The 22760-nt window shown below is 35.3% G+C and overlaps 1 protein-coding gene across 2 annotated transcripts in view; it reads right to left on the bottom strand.

Annotated features, from left to right (window-relative positions):
* Positions 1–22760, bottom strand: part of LOC123564853 (uncharacterized) — a 127989-nt gene that overhangs the window by 83381 nt on the left and 21848 nt on the right. Inside the window, exon 2 of one of the 2 annotated variants that reach the window (XM_053537480.1) lies at positions 19507–19669. The exons of the other annotated variant lie outside the window; for it this stretch is intronic. The gene's annotated coding sequence lies outside the window, so the exon portion shown is untranslated. The remainder of the gene's footprint in view (positions 1–19506; positions 19670–22760) is intronic. 2 annotated transcript variants of the gene reach the window in all.

Below are 22760 nucleotides of genomic sequence, written 5' to 3'. Positions count from 1 at the left end.
TTGTCCGCCATTTTAACTTTTCATTATGACGTCACAAATGCAAGTATAGGCCGCCGTCTACACAATATAAACAGGGAATGAAAAACACATTTTTTCAAAATATGTTCTTATCAAATGCGAGAAAATGGCAAAGTCTATTAATGGAGATTTTCTTCTGTGAATATATGGGAGTATACTCTTTTCAAAAATGTACAAAGAAATTCTTTTGCAATTTTGTCTAGGTTCGGACCTTCCCTTATTAGACTATGAGGCTCCCTGCCGAGTTACCGCCTAAACAGTTACCCGAGAGCCGGAAATTTCCATCTGCATCTATAACCAGTGACAGAATCTTTTCTTGCATACCGATTTCAAGAAATAATAATAAAAATAAAATCAATCGGCTTTCTTTTAAGAACTATTTCTTATGGCAGTGTATTAAAACAAAGTGCGGGAAACCAACGTCCGTAAACAGGAAAGACGTCATGACGTTTCAAAACAAACAACAATGTTAAGTTCCGGTTTTGTTTTATCAGTTGCAGCGTAACGTTATGAATTTTTGATAACGTGATTTGAATCGAGAAATATACAATCAGGAACCAACAGGAACTGTCTAGGTATTGAATTTTTATTCCGTTTCTTAAATAAAATATAAATTACTACATAAATCTTCTACATATTATGTAGTTCGTTATACGTCATTTACAGCATGAGAGTCATCTTACACCCTGGGGTGTAAGACGGATTTTTCCAGAACCGGTAAAGATACCGGAAATCCCCGTCTGGTATACAAGAATAATTTGTTATACACTTTTTGTAAGTAACACTTAAAAGTAAGTGTTCTGAAAGCTTGTAGGTTTCGATAAGAATAATCTTAAGCTTTTATCCACTATTTAGAAAGTAATGCAAAGGTAGCTCTACATAGATTTAGATTTTTTTTATTCATTGTTTTAATAGATCTACGTTAGACTTATATAACTGCTTGCTTTAGTGGTCACGAAACCTCGGGTAGCACCGCTCGCGAGTATCTTGATTGCCATCGCAGTTTTTTCGGCATTTTAAGATTGTTGAAATTAGGTAAAGAAACGTGAAATATGTTTGTAATATTTTTGACTTGTTCATAAGCTGTGTATTTTCTTTATTCATTCTTATTTCACGTTGGGTCCTATGTCATTCACTTAATAATTGTTAAGGCCCATTAACAAAATAAAGTAGCAGAAACGCTCAGAGCATCTTATCTGTTATCCCTTCACTAGATTTACATTTTATTTATTTCACTTTAAAGTGGAGTCCATTTTAGTTTCAAATCTTCAACACTAGATCTAGGTGGAAGTGTAATTTTGATCGAGCTGTGTCCGTAAAATGTCTGTGTTGATTTGACTGAAGTAATTGTTAAAATTGTGATTGCGTATTGTCCGTCTCAAAGCCCTAATTTTCCCGTGCACCGGCTCGCAACAATATTTTGGTATACAGTTGTGCATTTATATATCAATAATATGGAAAAAAAACACTGTTTTGTTACAAACAGGAGAGGGAATTCCTGTATTCAAGCGTTTGTGTGGTGATTACAATTGGGTAAACGGTAGTATATGTATATCCTGACAATATATATATATATATATATATATATATATAGTAGAGAGAATTTATACGAACTAAATCACCACCACAATATACCAGACCAATTACGGCAAAGCGCCTAGCAGTACAAACGAACTCGCATATGCTACAGAAAGTCCACTAACCCAATAAGATTAGTTTCGATGCTGCTTTATATACGAGCCCGAATTGTACTACACATTCGTACTGGTTATATATATATATATATATATATATATATATATATATATATATATATATATATATATATATATATATATATATTGTTATACATTTTAAAATCGGAGCACTATTAAAAAAGATGTGGCAGTTTGAAGTTAAGTGTAAGATGTAAAACATGGTAATTTCTTTCATTGTAGCTGGAAAATGTAGAGAAATTGTTTTACAGAAATAAGTAAATACAGTTTAAATATGCATCTAGAAATTCAATAAATCAGCCATTTTTTTGTTACCATGGAAACAAAATAGCCGCCATTTGTATCAAATATCTAAATGATCATAACTTTCTCATTTTTAAGCCGATTTAAGCCGAAATTCTGTCACTTCTTTAAATGATTTAACAAATCCTAGCAGATGAAATTAACATAAGAACAACATTGTCTTTCCCTTTAACAATATTAAAGAAAAAAGTTTTTATATGTTTTGGTAAAAAGAAGAAGTGTGCATTTATATGAGAGTGGCCTTTGACACTAAGGTGTATTTCAGTAAATATGCCTTGTTATTCAAAATTAAAGCATGTTCAGCCCGTTCGTAGTGCTATGGCAAGATATAGTCTATAGTGAACAAGATTGTAATATTTACTTTTTAAATATGGATTTATTGAATGGAGCACCAGTCAAGTTACTTCTGATGCAAACGTTGTATGAAATTTTGTGAAAATATCTGTAAAGCTGTGGTGCTCAGATTTTTTTCTAGTGGGGGCATAATAATATAATACAAGAGGCCCAAATGGACCTTAACCATCTGACCCTTACAGAGGCCAAACAGCCCAAACTAAACAGCTATAGACAAGGTTTGATGAAGATCCATTGAGCGGTTTATGATAGATATTTCTTTCTTTTAGCCCTAGCAATCCCTAAAAGGGGCCAACTTCCTCCATTTGAAACAAGAGCTGTCGGAGGACAGCAACGCTCGACTATTCAACAGCCTTGTCAATTAAATAAATACAAAAATCGAAAAAGGGGCATAATTTAAGAAAAATTGCAAAATAGAGTTTTTGGACATGTCAGATCATGACAGTGAACAAGTGTATGAAATTTCAATCCATTCCCATTAGTGGGTTCTGAGATACCAGCTTACATACAAAAACCTAACCAAAAACTCCTAAGTCAAAAAAAATACAAAACAGAGTTATGGGACCTGCATAGTGCATGTCAGATGATGACTGTGAACAAGTGTGTGAAGTTTCAATCCATTCCCATCAGTGAGTACTGAGATACCAGCTTACATACTAAACCTTAACCAAAATTTTCTAAGTCGATAAAAGGGCATAATTTTGAAAAAATGCAAAACAGAGTTATGTGACCTGCATAGTGCATGTCAGATCATAACAGTGAACAAGTGTGTGATGTTTCAGTCCATTCCCATTAGTGGATACTGAGACACCAGCTTACATACAAAAACTTAACCAAAAACTGCTAAGTGAAAAAGGGGGCATAATTTTGAAAAAATGCAAAGTAGAGTTATGGGACCTTCTTAGTGCATGTCAGATGATGACTGACTGTGAACAAGTGTGTGAAATGTCAATCCATTCCCATCAGTGGGTACTGAGATACCAGTTTACATACAAAATCTTAACCAAAAATTTCTAAGTCGAAAAAGGGGCATAATGTTTTTTAAAAGCAAAATAGAGTTATGGAACCTGTGCAGTGTAAGTCAGTTTATCACAGTGAATAAGTGTGTGAAGTTTCAATCCATTCCAACAGGTGGTTACTGAGATATCAGCTTACATACAAAAACTTAACCAAATCGGGACACGGACGCGGACGCGGACGCGGACGCGGACGCCGACGCACGGGCGAGTCCAATAGCTCTACTATTCTTCGAGCTAAAAAATCGGAGAGAGCACCTTACAAGTACCCTACAAACCAAGTCTGATGAGAATCCAACTAGCCATTCATAAGAAGGTGTTTAAAAGGTATTCCTAGTTTTAGATCTTGCAGTCCCTAAAAGGGAACAAGTGTTCCCAATTGCAAAATTTTGGTAAAGGGCCTTTTAATAATGCTACAAATCAAGTTTGGGTGAAGATCCATCCGACAGATCTTTAGAAGAAGTCTTTTGAAGACATTTCTATTTTTAGTTCCAGTAGCCCATAAAAGGGAATGACTGCCCCGATTTGTATAAATTGGAGACCTTAAGGAGTAGGTTACCTTGTTACAAGGGTAAATTCAAATTAGTTGAACCGCAGCATCTTTTTGTATTTCGTGTAATATGAAGTTTTAACTGCTAAAATCTCAGTTTCGTTTGTCTCTGTCCCTTCAAGTTCAATTTTTATCAAAGTTTGAAGAACAAGACCCTCCAAAGGTATTTCATATTGAAAGAAGAAGTAAAATACTGATATTTAACACTTTTCAGTGTATTCTAATTTCATTGATATCCGTAGAAGTCTGCATAATTGATGATTTTACAAGTATGCACGTTAGCTTTCTAATATAACTTTAAAATGTATATGTCGCGGGGCTCGTGTTTCCATGGTAACGCATTTTCTCTCATTTTTTAACAACTATGTATAAAAATAGGGGTTTTCGACGGCTTCAGTGCCATTCTGTTACAATATCTGTTTTACTTGATTAAACGCCTATTTTTACGCAAAACATATTCGACAAAAATTAAGATATTTAATGACATATAACATAAATGAGCATAAATATCATTGTAAATAAACTATTTAGTAAGCATTAAAAAAGATCAGACATCAGATAAGATTAATAAAATATCAGAATATTAAGATACATTAAGACAGCTGTTTGTTATTAAGTAAGAATAAGTGGGTTATTGCGATTCTGTACAAACAACTGTATTTTGTATTTGTTATAATATAGTTCATATTTGAATGTATTTACACAACAAAATCATCCAGTTCACGCTACTTCAATCTCTCAAAAATTACAGTCACAGTCTCTAAAAGAGTGCAAAGTAATTTCCAAAATAATGAGCTTTCAACTTCTTTTTGAAAACATCTATTGTGTCTGAGTTCCTTATTTCGAGAGGCAATTCATTCCAGAGTTTAGGTCCAACAGTACCAAAACTTCTGTCGCTGAACGTTTTGCGCTTGTTGAAAGGAACAACGAAACACCCAGTAACGGAATTTGAAGAACGCAAGTTCCTTGTCTGTGTTTGTTTTATGAGAATATCAGAAAGATATTCTGGAGAGTTTCAAACTGAACAATTATATATGTAGGTGAGCATTTTGAATGTGATTTTGGCTTTGATTGGTAGCCAGTGAAGGTCATACAGCGCTTGCTTGGAACTGTCATATTTTCTTCGATTGAGGACAAGTTTTGCACACATGTTCTGAATTCGTTGCATTTTGTTTACTTCGCTTTGAGCAATACCATACAGAATGACATTACAATAATCTAAATGGGATATCACCAATGACAGGACAAGGGTTTCGGTAGCCTCTTTGGTAAGATATTTCCGGATACATTTTATTCTGAAGTAGTTGAGCATTGCTGTTCTACACTTTCGTTTTACATGTTCTTTTAGATTCAAGTTTTCATCCAGGAATGCACCTAGATATCGAATAAAGCTCACTGATTTCACTTCATCACCTACAATGCATACTTTGTCAGTTTGTTTGTTACCATTCTGTTAATGACCAACATGGAATATTTGGGTAATATTATTAGCAAAATACCAAGCACTTTACAAGGTACCCTATTTTTTCTTAAAGTTTAAAGTTACCATGGCAACAGAGATGTTTAAAATGGCTTATATCTTGCTTTTTGTCATAATTTCTCATAAAATAATATTGAATAAGATTATCTTTCTAGTTGATGTAGCTTTAAAACATATTATTTCTAACGTAAGTTATATTTTCGTGTTATCTGCATATATTCAAATAAATTTCTATGCTTAGAATACTTACAGCAGTACCCTTCGTCTGGCATTTTTTTCATGGAAAAATCGTTCAGCATGCTACTATTTTTCTCATGGATATTGTTGAAATGAAAATAAAAAGCCGAAGCTGTGTTTCTTAAATAGACTAGTGTCAACGCTTTTGAATTTTACATTTAGATACATAGGTCACGGGCTTCGTTTCCATGGTAACATCAATTCAATTCAAGAAACCACAATTTTCTACTGAAATATGAACAATTTTACATCTTAGTTTTAGTATATAAGTAACAAATTATCAACGGAACCTGAAAAATAGGTATTACAAATCAAACTGCTAGATTTTTTATTTGAAAATGGCCGTAACAAGTAACCTCTCATCCAACTATATTCCAAATAACATTGGTTACCATCATCCATTTTCTTACATTCCGCATAACATTTCAATATAACTACATAAAAGAGGCAAAATATTGATTATTATTCAGAGCAAAAGACTCATAAAAATATTTCTGCAAATAATAGTTATTTGAAAATAGTTTGAATAAAGAAAATGCACAGAATTACGTACTTTCAAGATAAAAGTTATAAATTTTGCGCGGTAACTGACACGTAACGTCATGACGTCAATGACGTCATTTTAAGGCAACATTGTTTTGAAGCGTTTCTGCGGCAATTTATTCACTATTTCTGCATTATTAAACCATAAAGCGTCAGATCGAAGACAGGTCTATGATTTGTTTTCAGAAGAATGAATATACAAACACATTTAGTTTGTCGTAAACGCCGTCGTAAATCGTCACGTTAGCTTCCGGTCGGACATGCGCACATACAAATATAAAGGTAACCTACCTCCTTAAAATAATGCTACAGGTCAATTTCGATGAAGATCCTTCCAGCGGTTCACGAGAAGAAGTCGTTTAAAAGTATTTCTTATTTTGGATCTATCGGCCTCTAAAAGAGGCTAAGTGCTACAATTTGAAAAAATTTTGAAGAAGACATTATAATGATGTTGCAGACGAAGTTTGAGGAAGACCCTTCAGTCAGTTCATATGAAGCAGTCTTTTAAAGGCCAAGTGCCCCCATTTGGTCAAAATTGGCAGAGAACATCATTATGATAATGATGCTACAGACCAATTTTGATGAAGATCCTTCTAGTGATACATGAGAAGACGTCGTTTAAAGGTGTTTCTAATTTTGGCTCCAGCAGCCCCTAAAAGTGGTCAAGTGCCCCCATTTGAAACAATTTGGGAGAGGACCTTATGATGATACTACAAACTAAATTTGATGAAATCCTTCAATCAGTTCATGAAAAGTCGTTTAACGGTACATGTATTTCTAATTTTGGTTCTGGCGGCCCCTTAACGGGATCAGGTGTCCCCCATTTGAACAATCTGAAGAGAAGACCTTGTAATAATGCTATAGACCAAGATTGATGCAAATCCTTCGAGCGGTTCATGAGAAATCGTTTAAAGGTATATCTAATTTTAGCTGTGGCGGCCCAAAAATTGGCCAACTGACCCCATTTGAACAAATTGGGAGAGGACCTTATAATGATGCTACAGGCTATATAAGAGGAAACTCCTTCAAGTGGATGATAAGAATGATGCTACAGAGCAAGTTTGATGAAGAGTTTCATATCTGGCTGACCTCATTTGGTAATCTGACGTTTCTGCTTGCAAGCTGGCACCCGCCTTACTCCTTTATGTATACTACCGATAAAAATTTAAAAAAATATTCTAACATACATTTTAATTCAGGCACAAACAACAGTTAATGTTACCATTACTACATTGTCAATACCTTACTGTTGCTTACAAGGTTTTGCTTTGAACAAAATTGGTGAATGGCTGTGTAAATATATATATATATATGCCTGTTTAGCCATGTTCCCCTTTGAATGGGTCTGATAAACAGACCTTTTCTCAATCGCCAATAACTGACATAATCTTCCCAACTCTGGCAAATATTAATCATACGAGAGAAATGAATTTATTTCTTTACATATTTCAGTCCAGACAACTGTATTTAGAATAACTGACTGTGCCACGATCTAGTGACCTACTTTTTTCACCCACAAAAACTTCATGGAAATCATTCCTATAATACAGGTAATATACAGCTGTACTACAAGTTTTTCGGAAGACAATTTAGGCCCTTCCTGAATAAATGTGTTTTGATAACTTCATCTGCAAACTTATTCAGTCAATCTCTTTTCAGCATAGTTTCAAAAATATAGATGAATATCTATCTTACACTGTAAAAACAAAATGTGATTGAATTTTAACTAAATACACTGATTTCTGTACATATTGCTACAGTAATTCAATAAAATGTTAGGACATTACACTCATTGTCTTGGCCTTATATATGTCAACTAAATAATTGTATATCTCTTTTTTTTCATGCAAATCATGTATAACAAGTGAATGAAGTATTGCCATGCAATACAAAGTCCCCTACTGGAAGGCACCTAATTTTCTCTACTGCAGTATAACATAATGAACTGATATCTGTCAATGATGTATAAACAATATTGTACTATATATACAATATGTTATAACAAAACACTTGGATTAAAATTTATATATATAAAAACCTACAGTTGTTTTCATATTAAATTTTTTTGGTTGATTATAAAAATGTTCTCATGTAAGTTATTTATAGTAACAACAAAGGGAAATTAATTTTTAAAAAAAAAATCTATATAATATAAGTCCACAAGTAACTCTTTACCAGGTAGAGATAGGTCAAAATACACCTAAAAATTGGATGAAACATGCATGCTGTACCACAGAAAAGTGGTCTCGATTTTTCTCTACCGCCAGTAATAAGAAAGTTACAATAAAATCTATTTATAGTAACAACAAAGGGACGTAATTCTAAAAACAAGGGTGCCTCATGGTGGTGAACATTTGGTCCAAGTTACATCAAAATCCCTCCATGCATGAAGAAGAAATGTTCCGTACAAAGTCATTCTTGAATTTGACTTTTGACCTCTAAATATGACCTTGACCTTAGACCTAGGGACCTGGTTCTTGCGCATGACATGTTGTGTCATCCAGGGGAATATTTGTGCCAACTGATATCTAAATCCTGCTTTGCATGACAAAGTTATAGACCGGACAGGAAAAAAATCCTCTTGACCTTTGATCTCAAAGTGTGACCTTGACCTTTAAGCTAGGGTACTGGGTGTTGCGCATGACACGTCGTCTCATCATGGGAAACATTTATGCCAAGTTATACTGTAATCCCTTGATGGATGACAGAGTTCTGGATCGGACAGGGAAAAAACCTTATTGACCTTTGACCTCCAATTGTGACCTTGACCTTTGAGCTAAGGGTCTGGGCTTTGCGCATGACATGTTGTCTCATCATGGGGAACATTTGTGCCAGGTAATATTAAAATCCCTTCATGGATGGCAGAGTTATGGACGGGACAGGAAAAAAACTCTGTTGACCTTTGACCCCCAAATGTGACCTTGACCTTTGAGCTAGGGGTCTGGGATTTGCGCAAGACACGTCGTCTCATCATGGGGAACACTTGTGCTAAGTGATATTAAAATTCCTTAATGAATGTCAGAGTTATGGACCGGACACGAAACAGACCTTGTTCATGCTATGTTAACATTTGACTGCTAAGTGTGACCTTGACCTTTGAGCAAGGGGTCTGAAAGTTGTGCATGACACATCGTCTTATTATGAGGTACATTTGTGCCAAGTAATATTAAAATCCCTTCATAGATGGGAGTGTAATGGACCGGACAGGAAAAAAGCCTTGCTGACCTTTGACCTCCAATTGTGACCTTGACCTTTAAGCTAGGGGTCCAGGTTTTGCGCATGACACGTCGTCTCCTCATGTGAAACATTTGTGCCAAGTAATATTAAAATCTCTTCATGGATGGGAGAGTTATGGACCGGACAGGAAAACAGCCCTGTTGACCTTTGACCTCCAATTGTGACCTTGACCTTTGAGCTAGGGGTCCGGGATTTGCGCATGACACATCATCTCATCATGGGGAACATTTGTGTCAAGTAATACTAAAATCCCTTCAAGGATGGGAGAGTTGTGGACTGGACAGGAAAAAAGCCCTGTTGACCTTTGACCTCCAATTGTGACCTTGACCTTTGAGCTAGGGGTCCGGGTTTTGCGCATGACACGTCGTCTCATCATGGGGAACATTTGTGCCAAGTAATATTAAAATCCCTTCATGGATGACAGAGTTATGGACCGGACACGAAATTGCGGACGGACGGACGGACGGAATGACGGAAAAGTGCATTCCTATAGTCTCCGAAACTGGTTATCAACCAGTAGGGGACTAATTACCATCATGGAAATACAAAAGAATACAGTTATTTTGTTGTGTCTCTTTAAGTCATTAATGAAGCAGTTTCTGTTGTTATGCATCAGTTTCGTAATTACTTTTTAATTTAATTTTTACAAAATTCTCAAAATACATGTTTTCTCAACTCATTTTCTCCAATTCGCATCTTTTTGCGACTGAAAATCTCACTGGTACCAGACCTGCGCAAAATAAAAATGCTGCTATCACCGATAATCTACAATATGCATGCTTCACACGATAAGATGCATATTAGCCTGAGAATCCAGTCTGACAATTTATAACCTTTTTTCTACCTGCATGTTAATGTCAGAAACCTGTTGAATGCCAATTAAGACTAATTAGCGCAAATTTGTTGGGATTTTTAACGCATAGATTTTAGGTATGATTTCGTCTGACAAAGCAGGAAAATTTTATTGACGACTTCCCAGGCCACATGCATATATACACAACGAACGTTTTACAGAACAGAGAAGAAAAGGTACTTTATAAAGACTTATTCATAGTACACCGTCTACAACAAACACATATTCTTTACATATTTAATGTCAACGTGACAATAAAGATGACATACGGAATACTTTATATTTAGTATTTTAAGACTTGAATATAAGTAATAGTTAGTGTTCGAGGAATAGGTCTGCATGGTCTATAAATACCATGCAGATCTATTCCGAGAATGATAACTGACTTACCTACTTGCTTATCTGTTTTAAGGTACTTCCGCAAATTGAAATTAGAAATTCATGTGAAAAATCAGAATCCTCGAAACAGCTTTCGAAATGCAAGGACACAAAAAATATATGATAAAAGTTGAAAAGATATATCTGTAGGTAAACTTGCGAGCATGAAAGCTACGCTGAACCCTATCTCCACAGTGCTTTGGAAGAAAATGAGTGAACATTTTTGGTGCAAAATTTCGGTATCGTATGCAACCTAAATTGCTATAAAATATTTATTTTCAAATCAAAGAAATGCCAAAATAGTGCACACGAGCGTTACTTTTTCAATAAAATGTCGTTAAACATTCTAATGCGCAAAACACGTGCACAGTTTTTCTAAAATATTTCGCCGCCATGTTTATTTCAAGGAATTAAATATATGATTGTTCTTTTACCTCAGATTTCCTTACTGAAATATATATGCCTCCTTATTCATGGTTAGAGATATCCATTTAGTATAGTTTAGCACTGCCCGATCTCCTTAATCTGTTACCGATCCTTTACATTTAAAGAATAAACGCAATGTGTAATGATAGTTTTTCGCTTTACACACCACCTTTGGACAAGAAAGGCGTTTCACTTAAAATTTGTAAGCATCCGCTGGCAAAATATTATTGAAAGATCGGAACTTTTTCTAAAATAAAGTTAAATTTCAATCATTTTCAAAAACTGGAAATATTGCACATTGTGTTGAATACATAAATAAAACAAAAATCCCCAAAATAAACCATTTTAGAACTTTTCCGGGAACTATAAGTTTCAGCCGAACAACGCATTTCAGGATGACACAAAACTGGTTTCTCTTTGTAAACAGTGTCAAAGTTCACCTGAGGGACATTGCTGAAAAAAGTAAAAGTGCTTACTTGTTTCAGTTTTACATCCTGTAGAAAACGATCAACTTTCAACTTTAAATGCATATATGTTCTAAAATTATTCCAATATCAAAAACCGTCCGATCTTTTCCGTGAGAAATAAAACGAAGCAAATTTAACTATTTGTTTACACTTTAACCATGTGAAATTAAAGGTATGTACTATCACGAGACTCCCGTGCATTTTGAACCTCGTGGTGAATAAACTGAATTTACTTTAAAGTATGGTGTCTCAGTTGAGCCAGTTATTTGTTAATTTCAGAGAACATACATTAAAGAGTGTTTGTGCGTGTGTGTGTGTGTGTGCGTGCGTGCGTGCGTGCGTGCGTGCGTGCGTACGTGTGTGTGTTCGGGTTTAACGTCTTTTTCAACAATTTTTCAGTCATATAAACGACGGTGTCTACTTGTAGTAGTGAGCACAATGCCCAACTTTATAGTGCTGCCTCAATGGAATATCACGCCGTAGACACGTGGCATGATACCCCACCTAGTCACATTATACTGACACCAGACTGACCAGTCCTAGCACTATCCTCTTAATGCTGAGCGCCAAGCGAGGAAGCTACTAGTACCATATTTTACGTCTTTGGTATGACGCGGCCGGGGATCGAACCCACGATCTCCCGCTCTCGAAGCGGACGCTAGATACCACTAGGCTACCGAAGCGGTTCATACATTAAAGAAGTGCTTATGAGATTATGCATGTGTGCGCATATTTCAAAGTCTACTTTATATTAACGACTATAGAAAACAAATGTGCACTCGGCAAATAGCAAGTCTATTATTTTCAGGTGTATACTGAACACTGATCCTTATGTTTGTACTCGTTATCCGTGGTTTCGTAGACAGTCTTAGTACTGGACCGCTGCTTCCGCTGTCAACACCGCAGTAATATAAAGTCAGTGTCCATTTCTATGCCGGAATTTCAATACACATTTATTATCAGTTTATATCTATGAAAGTGTGAACAAATATTATTGTTTAAGTAAACGAAGAACAGTAACTTTTGAGATATTTCTGATTTTAATCATCAGGTTTTCGCCTGAAAAGTTCAACTGATTGCATTTTGTTTGTTTTGTAGTTATCTACAATTATATACAAATTGTATTACCCCCTAACATATTTGGCTGTACATTTTTGTCTGCGATTTATTAGTCCCCTACTGGTTGAAAACCAGTTTTGGGGACTATAGGAATGCTCTTTTCCGTCATTCCGTCATTCCGTCTTTCCGTCATTCCGTCTTTCCGTCATTCCGTCATTCTGTCATTCCGTCATTCCGTCATTCCGTCCGTCCGCAATTTCGTGTCCGGTCCATAACTCTGTCATCCATGAAGGGATTTTAATATTACTTGGCACAAATGTTCCCCATGATGAGACGACGTGTCATGCGCAAAACCCGGACCCCTAGCTCAAAGGTCAAGGTCACAATAGGAGGTCAAAGGTCAACAGGGCTTTTTTCCTGTCCGGTCCACAACTCTCCCATCTTTGAAGGAACTTTAGTATTACTTGGCACAAATGTTCCCCATGATGAGATGATGTGTCGTGCACAAATCCCGGACCCCTAGCTCAAAGGTCAAGGTCACAATTGGAGGTCAAAGGTCAACAGGGCTTTTTTCCTGTCCGGTCCATAACTCTCCCATCCATGAAGAGATTTTAATATTACTTGGCACAAATGTTCCCCATGAGGAGACGACGTGTCATGCGCAAAACCTGGACCCCTAACTTAAAGGTCAAGGTCACAATTGGAGGTCAAAGGTCAACAAGGCTTTTTTCCTGTCCGGTCCATAACTCTCCCATCTCTGAAGGGATTTTAATATTACTTGGCACAAATGTACCTCATAATAAGACGATGTTTCATGCACAACTTTCAGACCCCTAGCTCAAAGGTCAAGGTCACACTTAGCAGTCAAATGTTAACATAGCATGAATAGGGTCTGTTTCGTGTCCGGTCCATAACTCTGACATTCATTAAGGGATTTTAATATCACGTAGCACAAGTGTTCCCCATGATGAGACGACGTGTCATGCGCAAATCCCGGACCCCTAGCTCAAAGGTCAAGGTCACAATTGGGTGTCAAAGGTCAACAGAGTTTTTTTCCTGTCCCGTCCATAACTCTGCCATCCATGAAGGGATTTTAATATTACTTGGCACAAATGTTTCCCATGATGAGACGATGTGTCATGCGCAAACCCAGTACCCTAGCTTAAAGGTCAAGGTCACACTTTGAGATCAAAGGTCAAGAGGATTTTTTTCCTGTCCGGTCTATAACTTTGTCATGCAAAGCAGGATTTAGATATCAGTTGGCACAAATATTCCCCTGGATGAGACAACATGTCATGCGCAAGAACCAGGTCCCTAGCTCTAAGGTCAAGGTCATATTTAGAGGTCAAAGGTCAAATTCAAGAATGACTTTGTACGGACATTTCTTCTTCATGCATGGAGGGATTTTGATGTAACTTGGACCAAATGTTCAACACCATGAGGCACCCTTGTTTTTAGAATTACATCCCTTTGTTGTTACTATAAATAGATTTTATTGTAACTTTTTTATTACTGGCGGTAGAGAAAAATCGAGACCACTTTTCTGTGGTACAGCATGCATGTTACATCCAATTTTTAGGTGTATTTGACCTATCTCTACCTGGTAAAGAGTTTCTTGTGGACTTATGTTATTATTATTATTATTATTATTTTTTTTTTTTTTTTTTTTTTTTTTTTTTTTTTTTTTAAGATTAATTTCCCTTTGTTGTTACTATAAATAACTTACATGATAACATTTTTATAATCAGCCCAAAAAATTCAATATGAAAACAACTGTGGGTTTTTATATATGCACATTTTAATCCAAGTGTGTTGTTATAATGTTATAACATATTGTATATGTAGTACAAAATTGTTTATACATCATTGACAGATATCAGTTCATCATGTTATACTGCAGTAGAAAAAATTAGGTGCCTTCCAGTAGGGGACTTTGTATTGCATGGCAATACTTCATTCACTTGTTCTCACTGCGTTTTTAAAAACATGCTGCATAAATTCTCATAGTGTATAAAAAGTCGATAGATCAAAACTGGTTAGTTTACGACGCATGAAACATCTAATAAGGAATCTCTATACATATCGAACTTGTCCCGGACCAGTATGCGGAAATACTGTGGCCCAATGTTTCAAGATTGTCTAAAATGTTTGCATAAGCAAATATTTCGATTGTTTTTATAGTTAATAAATATAAAATCACGTATGTGTGAGAAAGTTACGTTAAGTAATTTCGGTAGTTACCGCAGGAAGTTTCGAAAATTCTATTTGCTCCAAATTTTCCTTGAGATAAGCAGTGTGTAAGTACATAAATTCCACTGTAATAAATTAAACCTTTCTTATACTTGCACAATCCTTTAAACGAATTTTTGATCATTGCCAAATCTTGGTCGCATTAAGTCGGAGACTTTTCTTACAATTTTAGGCAGTTTGGTACACCATACATAGAAAAATCATTGTCCGCACATTGCACTACTTTTATGTATGTTGAAAATAGCAATATGTACAAATGTATTTTCGTTTTAATACATGAAGTGGTCAGATTTGAAAACAGATTTTGTAATAAGTTAAGTTCTTTTCAGTAAGACAATTCTCCTATGCACTAATTGAAACTTTGAACTAACTTTTGCCATTCATGAATTTTTAATAAAGTATTTTGAAAGGATTTATAAATCTAACCAAAAATTTGGAAAAATACAGGTAAAATATCTGCTTTGTTTATTTCCAAATTTTAGTATCACTTTTTATACAGCTACTTTTAGTTCAGGTCTTGCAAACTGAGCTGTTTTTGTGCTACGGAACAGCTGCATTTGAAAGCTTTGGTTCACTATATTTTCACACCTCAAATGAAGGTCACTCTAAATTCAAGATGGCGGAAGTACCTTAAGGCCTATGCTATTTGGACAATACAAAATTCCTACGTAAAACTGAGATTGTCGTAACAAATCGAGAAATGCACGGGGAACAAAAAGAAACTAATAATTATAAGAAAATGTATCTCCGAATAAATTATAAAGTATCAATGACACTCAAAAACATGTCCCAACAGTGCACTAGAAGAAAATGCATAGAAATTTTCGGGGTAAGAATTTGGTACCGTAAGTCTCTCATATATATACAATATATATATTCTTCAATCAAGGATATGTCAGTGTAAATGAGCTGAAAGTTAGTTTTCTAAAAAAACGTCGTTAAACTGTGTTACACGGATCACACGTGCACCGCTCTTTTCCAAAAATATGTCCGCCATGTTTTCTTCAGTGAACGAAATAAAAGGAGTATTTTACCTTAGATTTAGATTTCCTTATTGTAGCGTACGACTGACTTTCTAATCTAAATAAAGCATCACTTTTTTATAACATCCCACTGTCCGATCTTTCTGTTCACTTAATGATCACTCACAATTACAAAATAAAACCAACGTGTCATCAAAATTATCACTTTACACGGCTTCATGGACATCACGGCCTACTAGCATTACATTTGTAATCATGCGCCAACCGGACAAATGATGAAAGATCGGGACTTTTTCAAAGATATGTTTTATTTCCTGTACTTTTCTGATAATCTAACCTTTAAACTGTTAAACAACCGATTTGTATGCACAGAAATCGCGAAAAATTTATGCAATATAGCTATTAGTTTAAATTTTGGACCTGTCTTTTTCCAGCCCAACAACAAACATGTATATGTCACAAACCCGGCCTGTCCTCGAAATCAGTGTCAAAGGTTACTAGAACATAAATACAATGAATAAACAATCGCTTACTATATTCTTGTAAGTCCTGTATGATGAAACGGCTCGTGTTTATATATTCATATATATTCCATATCGGAAACATTGACAATCACAAGTCGATCCTTACCACGAACATGAAAACAGTTACTTTTATGCCTTTGTTTACATTTCAAACATGACGATTCACATATACGTTCAAGAACGTAAATTTCGTGCTTTCCGACCCACATGGTGTGTAAACTTTTGTAATCAAAAGTATGGTGTATTCGGCAAACCATTTGTAATTTCCGACGTGGTAAATGTCATTGAGAGTATCAGTTATGTTTACGAAATTTAATTGAATATTTATGTTTTATACTTGCAAAAGAAAAACTTGATGGTCATGGTCGCTGGCTTAGAATTCCTCGCCCATCACCGACGTGGGATCAAAAACTCACTTGAGGTGTAAAACTTTTCACGTAAGGAAGCCATCCAACTGAGGTTAGTGTCTCGATCTAGGTACTAGTCTGAGCCCCAAAAATGTATTGAGGGGCCCCTGGAGCCTTTCCCCACCATAAAAAACCTGGGAAAAGTTCATTGTGTCGTTTCAGTGTTACTCTCAATCAAACAAAATAAACATTGTTCCCGTTTTTGTTTGTTTGTTCATATTTTAATATAAATGAATATGCAAAAAGGGTTTGTTTGTTTCAGTGGAACGTCAAAATACAATATTACAATTATATATCAACAGTGAACGCCACATGCATTATATTTTCACGAGGGGTTAATGCTTTAATCTTACAGGTAAAACAAACATGTTCCTAATGTATAAAAGGTAAAGGTAAATATATATGTATATGTGTGTGTCCTCGTGGAATTAAATGTTAAGTGTAAAAGTAAAAAGTATATATTCAGAGTACAAATCATCCATTCTAAATAATACGTACGATATGTTTGCTTTCTCACTGTCTAACATGTCCGAAATTATTTATTCGATTTTTATCATAGAGTTCTAGTTTATTTTTCACCTTAAATTAAAACAAACGTGTTCAATATAATTTTAAAAAAACTTTGAAGTTTAGTAGGTTGTAGCATTCTCTAGGCCAAGGGTATTTTTATTACCTTCTGTAGTCAGTCATTATCTATTGTAAAAAACTCTTTTTTAACCAAAGTGGCAAAATTTCAGGTACTTGAATTCATAATTTCAAAATAGCATAGGCCTTAAACAGTCCAGGATGGTGTAATCATTGAAAACAACAAAAAAGAAGGAATAACACCATGTGCTGTAAATTATCGGGTGATATTAACATAACAAAATGCCAAACTTGCTACGCACCTGTCAATATGTTTGTCAGCAATTAAGACATGATATTTGTATTGTACGGAATCCTGTTGGGGCCATTTATAATGTCGCCGTCGCGTTTGTGGGGTCGACACACGACAACGTGAAGTGACATAGCGACATTACGAAGTGACACCCGACAATCGAAAACGACGGCGACAATCCCAAACGACAATGTCGCGATATTCACTTTGAAATGTCGCCTTTCAAAAGCACGATATATCGCGATGTCACTTCGCGTTGTCGAGCGGCGTCGTATCGCATTGTCGCTATGTCACTTCGTAATGTCGCGATGTCATTTCGCGTTGTCGTGTGTCGACCCTGCAAACGCGACGGCGACATTATCAAACGACATGTGATAATCACAAACGATGCTCGACAACGCGAAGCGACATTTTCCAAATGTCGTATCGTATGTCGCGTGTCGCGGGTTCTGGTGAGGGTCGACGCGCGACAATTCCAAACGATACACGACACGCGAAGTGACACTCGACAATACGAAGCGACATTTTCATAATGTCGTATCGCATGTCGCCCGTCTACCGGTGAAAGGGTAAGATAAAAAGCTGTATTTCCGTACTTTTCCGTACGTAAAATGTCCATGTTTTTCATTAACTTCAAATAATTGTAGAATGTTCCAAACACAAGATATTTTAATGAAATAACTTTTATAAATTAAATTCAAACATTGTCTAAACGGATATGTAACTTGTATAATTTTACCGCCGACGGTTTCGTGAAAATATGCATACTTCTTCATATATCAAATAGAGGGGTGGTCCTTGTCTGAGGAGCCATATCTTCATAACCTGATGTCCGATTTTAATAAATGATACCTTGTTGCAAAGGGCAAGCCAGTACCTAGAGAAAAAAGCCACCTCAGGTTCGAACCCGGTCGGCTAGGGTTCAAGGTCAAATTCCGGTAATATTCTCAAAATATGAACTTGTCAGAGCAGTCAAGACAGTCCTGAAAACCAAAGCACTACCTTCACTGAGTCCAATAACACCATTGGAGCAATTCTTATGGCTCCCCGGTTCGGGTCAGCTTAGTCTTGGCCAGCACCCTACCGCATATAACAAGTTTGATTAAACTTGTTATATACGGTAGAGTGCTGGCCAAGACTAAGCTGAGGTAACAAATAAGCACAGAGGAGTAGTGCTGGACTCCTTTTTCATTGTGTATCATTGCTTAACTATAGTTGATTTGTTGTAAATAGTAGAATTAGGGTCATTTAAGGCTGATTTGGGTAATTATGGCGATAGCTGGATCCCAGCATCACGCATTATGTTTTATACAATACTTAGAGGGAACCAACTATATTTGTTAAAGCAAGTACCCGTTGTTGAATATTATGTAGTAATTTGGAAACAAGTTTTAAAAATATCACCAATCAAAGCTCACTTCTGCTAAGGTATAAATAGGTTGATGGATGACAGAGAATTCATTTAAAATACAAGTAAAAAAGAATAGAAATATCTTTAATAATGAAAAAACGACAGCAATTTTAAAACCTAGTAAAACGTTATTTTGTATAAACACTCTTGTTAAAGACACATCACAAAATAACTGTATTCTTTTGTATTTTCATGATTGTATTTACATGCTTTTCATGAAGAAATTGAGAAATAACAAGTTTCTATTTACAAATTGACAGTGACATAATATAAGGCCAAGACAATGTGTTTAATGTCTAAAATATTACTAAATTAATGTAGTAGTATGCAAAGTACTTGATTTATCAAGGTGAGGTTAGACCACAATTTGTTTCTACAGGGTAAGATAGTTATTAGTCTAGGTTTATAGAATTATTACCTTCCGAAAAGGCCGGTTCGTGAGCGCGAGCTAGTAAAATGAATGGTTTACGACTTCTATCCGCCTGGCGCCTGGCATAGTGGTAGGAGTTGGGACGTAATTGGTACGCACAATAAAGGTGTCTCATAAACCAAATTGGCTGGCCCTTTCAATAGGAGTGACACTATAATAAACAAGACCTTTACCTTTATACTAAAAAGAGAATGGCTGAATACGTTTGCACATTAAATTGTGAAAACACATTTATTCAGAGATTGCCTAAATTGTCCACCTGTCATCTTGCAAGATAACTGAATTATACCAGTATTATCTGAATGATTTTCACAAAGTTCATGTGGGTGAAAAAGTAGCGCACTTTTTTTTTAGACTAATTACATTGCAAAAAAAAGTCAGATTATCTCCGCTAACCTTTATATTAAAAATCTGCCATAAATTAAGTAAATGTACTATTAAGAAACTGAGATTTGAAAACCGTGGCACTATGTGCGCATTATAAAAATGCCTTAAAAAGGCAGATATCATCCATGATCAGATCAAGGGTGAACTGGTTAGCAGTGATAATCTGAACTGCGATAAAAACTTTCATTTACATATATCTGTAAAGAGGTAGTTTACATCTATATACACTAAAATTCATATTAACTTAAAAGAGGGTAAGAATATACCATCTGAAACAACAAGTATACCAACATTGTAGTCGTATATGTGTTCCTTAGTCATACCGTATGTAATTTTATTAAGGAATACATGTAATACAATTGAACAATTTACTCTTTACACAATGATGTATTAATCGTTTGCTATGGGATCCTTCCAAGCTAAACAGAACAACAGAAGCTTGTGCGGAGTAAGGGCTACCACCATCAACACAGTTGCCTCCCCTATACCACAACGCCCCTATAATCATCTTCTGCTTAATTTAGACAGATCCAACACCATGATTACTGACAGTGATACAAACATTTTTTTTCTATAATCTAATATTGAATAGCAGGATTTTGCAGCGGTCATGGCAGTATCATTATTAGATAGAATAAAAGACAATTTTTGCTCATCTGATAAATTTGGAAACCCATCACATATGTATATTGCTTTATCATACAGTTCATTTCTAATGTCCAAATAAACCGGACAATGTAAAAGAACGTGAATTTCATTTTCTACTCCATTTCTGCAGATTGGACAGATCCTGTCATTTACAGAAAGAAATTCGTATCGACCCGTTCCATCTTAATTGGTGCGACCCCACAACGAAATTTCGACAGTGCTGATCTGTGTTTATATGGGATTAACATTTCAACATACTGTTCTGTTTCGTATGCAAATTTAAAATTTCTGTATGTTCTTAATTTATTAAGCCCAGTTCCATTAGAACTGTTTACTGTATGGAGTGATTCTATCCACTGATCTACATATTTATTCATAACCTGCTCTTTTTTTTTATCCAACAGTTCTTTTTGTACAAATGAACATTTTCTCTACCTATATATTCAAAACAATTATATTTTCTAAATAGTTCTATTACAAAAAAATTCCAGTTTTTACAATTTCTTCCATTAATTGCCTGATTGTAATTAAAAACCAATTTATTTGTTCTGCTATTATCCATTCTAGAGAATCTACACCACAGATTAACTACACATTTTAACTGTTTAGAAAACGTACAATCCCAGCCCATTTCACCAGCAACTGCGGTATTTAGAGTGTACCTGCCTGTCCCTAAGAAAAAGCGCATTGCTCGATTTTGTATTGAATCAATACATGTGAATCTTTTAGTGCCCCAAATTGAGGCTCCATACGCAATTACTGGCCAGACAAGAGAATCGCACAACTTGGTATAGACATTGTAAGGCATACCACCTATACTTTTAAACTTTGCAAATAGCAGTCCTAATGCTCTGCCAGCTGCCTGTGACACAAACTTTGCAGTTACATTATAGTCTAGAAACTCGTTCAAAGTAATCCCGAGATATGTATATTTATCTGTATACTTAAGGTACATTCTATAGCCAAAATATCGACATTTTAGTGCTTGTCTTTACAACCATTTTGCGAATTTTTACTGAAGAATTGCACAATTTGATGACTGAAACGCCTATTGAAAATGATTAAGCTCTCTTTTGAAGTATATATCTTGAAAAACAAATGCCAACTTGTCCCCGAAAATCCGGACAGAAGACGGAAAAAAATATTTTTAGGTGGTCATATTTTTTCAAAATCGACAGCTGCTACATTCAAGCATTATTCTGCCTAAAATTGTGACCAAAACGTACCTAGATAATATATCTACTTCCTGCGAGCAATCAATTTTTAAATAAATTTGATGAAAGTGCCTGTTACCGTCAATAATTTCAGATAATGTTTATTTTCTCTTTTTTTCATGCAGACATCATCATTTCACGATTAATTTGAGATAAACTTGCGTATCTATGACAAAATCCATAATATCATTACAAGGGCAATACACACAAAAGTCAGATGTGTCAATTTTATGTTTAGAAATGGTTGCAGTCACAAAGTTATTGACAGAATAAAATGTAAATTTCAGCATATTTTGTAGAAATGTGATCAGGCTGAGCACATGGTCTTATGGATTACATAATTTTCGGCGCTTAACGTGAAAACAGTTAAAGCACAGGATTCACAAACATTAAATTTATGCTTAATTCTATATGCGATACTTTATGCATATAATTATAATTCACGATAATATCGCATATGGAAGCAACTGGAATAAATTTGGACGATTTCCTTCGGAAGTTTACATGACTGTGCTGTCAAAAGGCCTCCCTCGTGTTTACATATTTTGACAGGTTGAGTTGTTCTGGGACTAGGAACAATGGTAAGTGCAAAGTTATAGATTTATATATTAAATTAATTATTTTTGCAACGAGTTCAAAGTAAGGTTGATAATCAGTCGACTCTATTTCAAGATCTGAAAATGGTTTGCCTATTTTTGGGCGGAGAACATAGCATATGCATGCTTGTATCACTGTCACCATAGATTATCATTAGATCCACTGGTAGATCTATATGCAGAATTAACGTATTGTTTCATAGACAGTGAATCGATCAGAATAGACAGAATAGATCATTGTCATAGAAAAAAAACGTTGATGTACTTTTTGCATTCGAATTGACATAATGTGAACATAGACTCTGTATTTATGCCATAAAACATGTCTGATTGGACGTGCTGAATCATCCGGCAAAAACCATCAAGATTTCTAAAGTAACATTAATTAGAATCAAGG

The sequence above is a fragment of the Mercenaria mercenaria genome, chromosome 2, assembly GCF_021730395.1.
Source record: "Mercenaria mercenaria strain notata chromosome 2, MADL_Memer_1, whole genome shotgun sequence".
NCBI lineage: Eukaryota > Metazoa > Mollusca > Bivalvia > Venerida > Veneridae > Mercenaria > Mercenaria mercenaria.
Note: the sequence above shows the minus strand (reverse complement) of the source record. Positions and strands in the feature narration are given on the sequence as shown.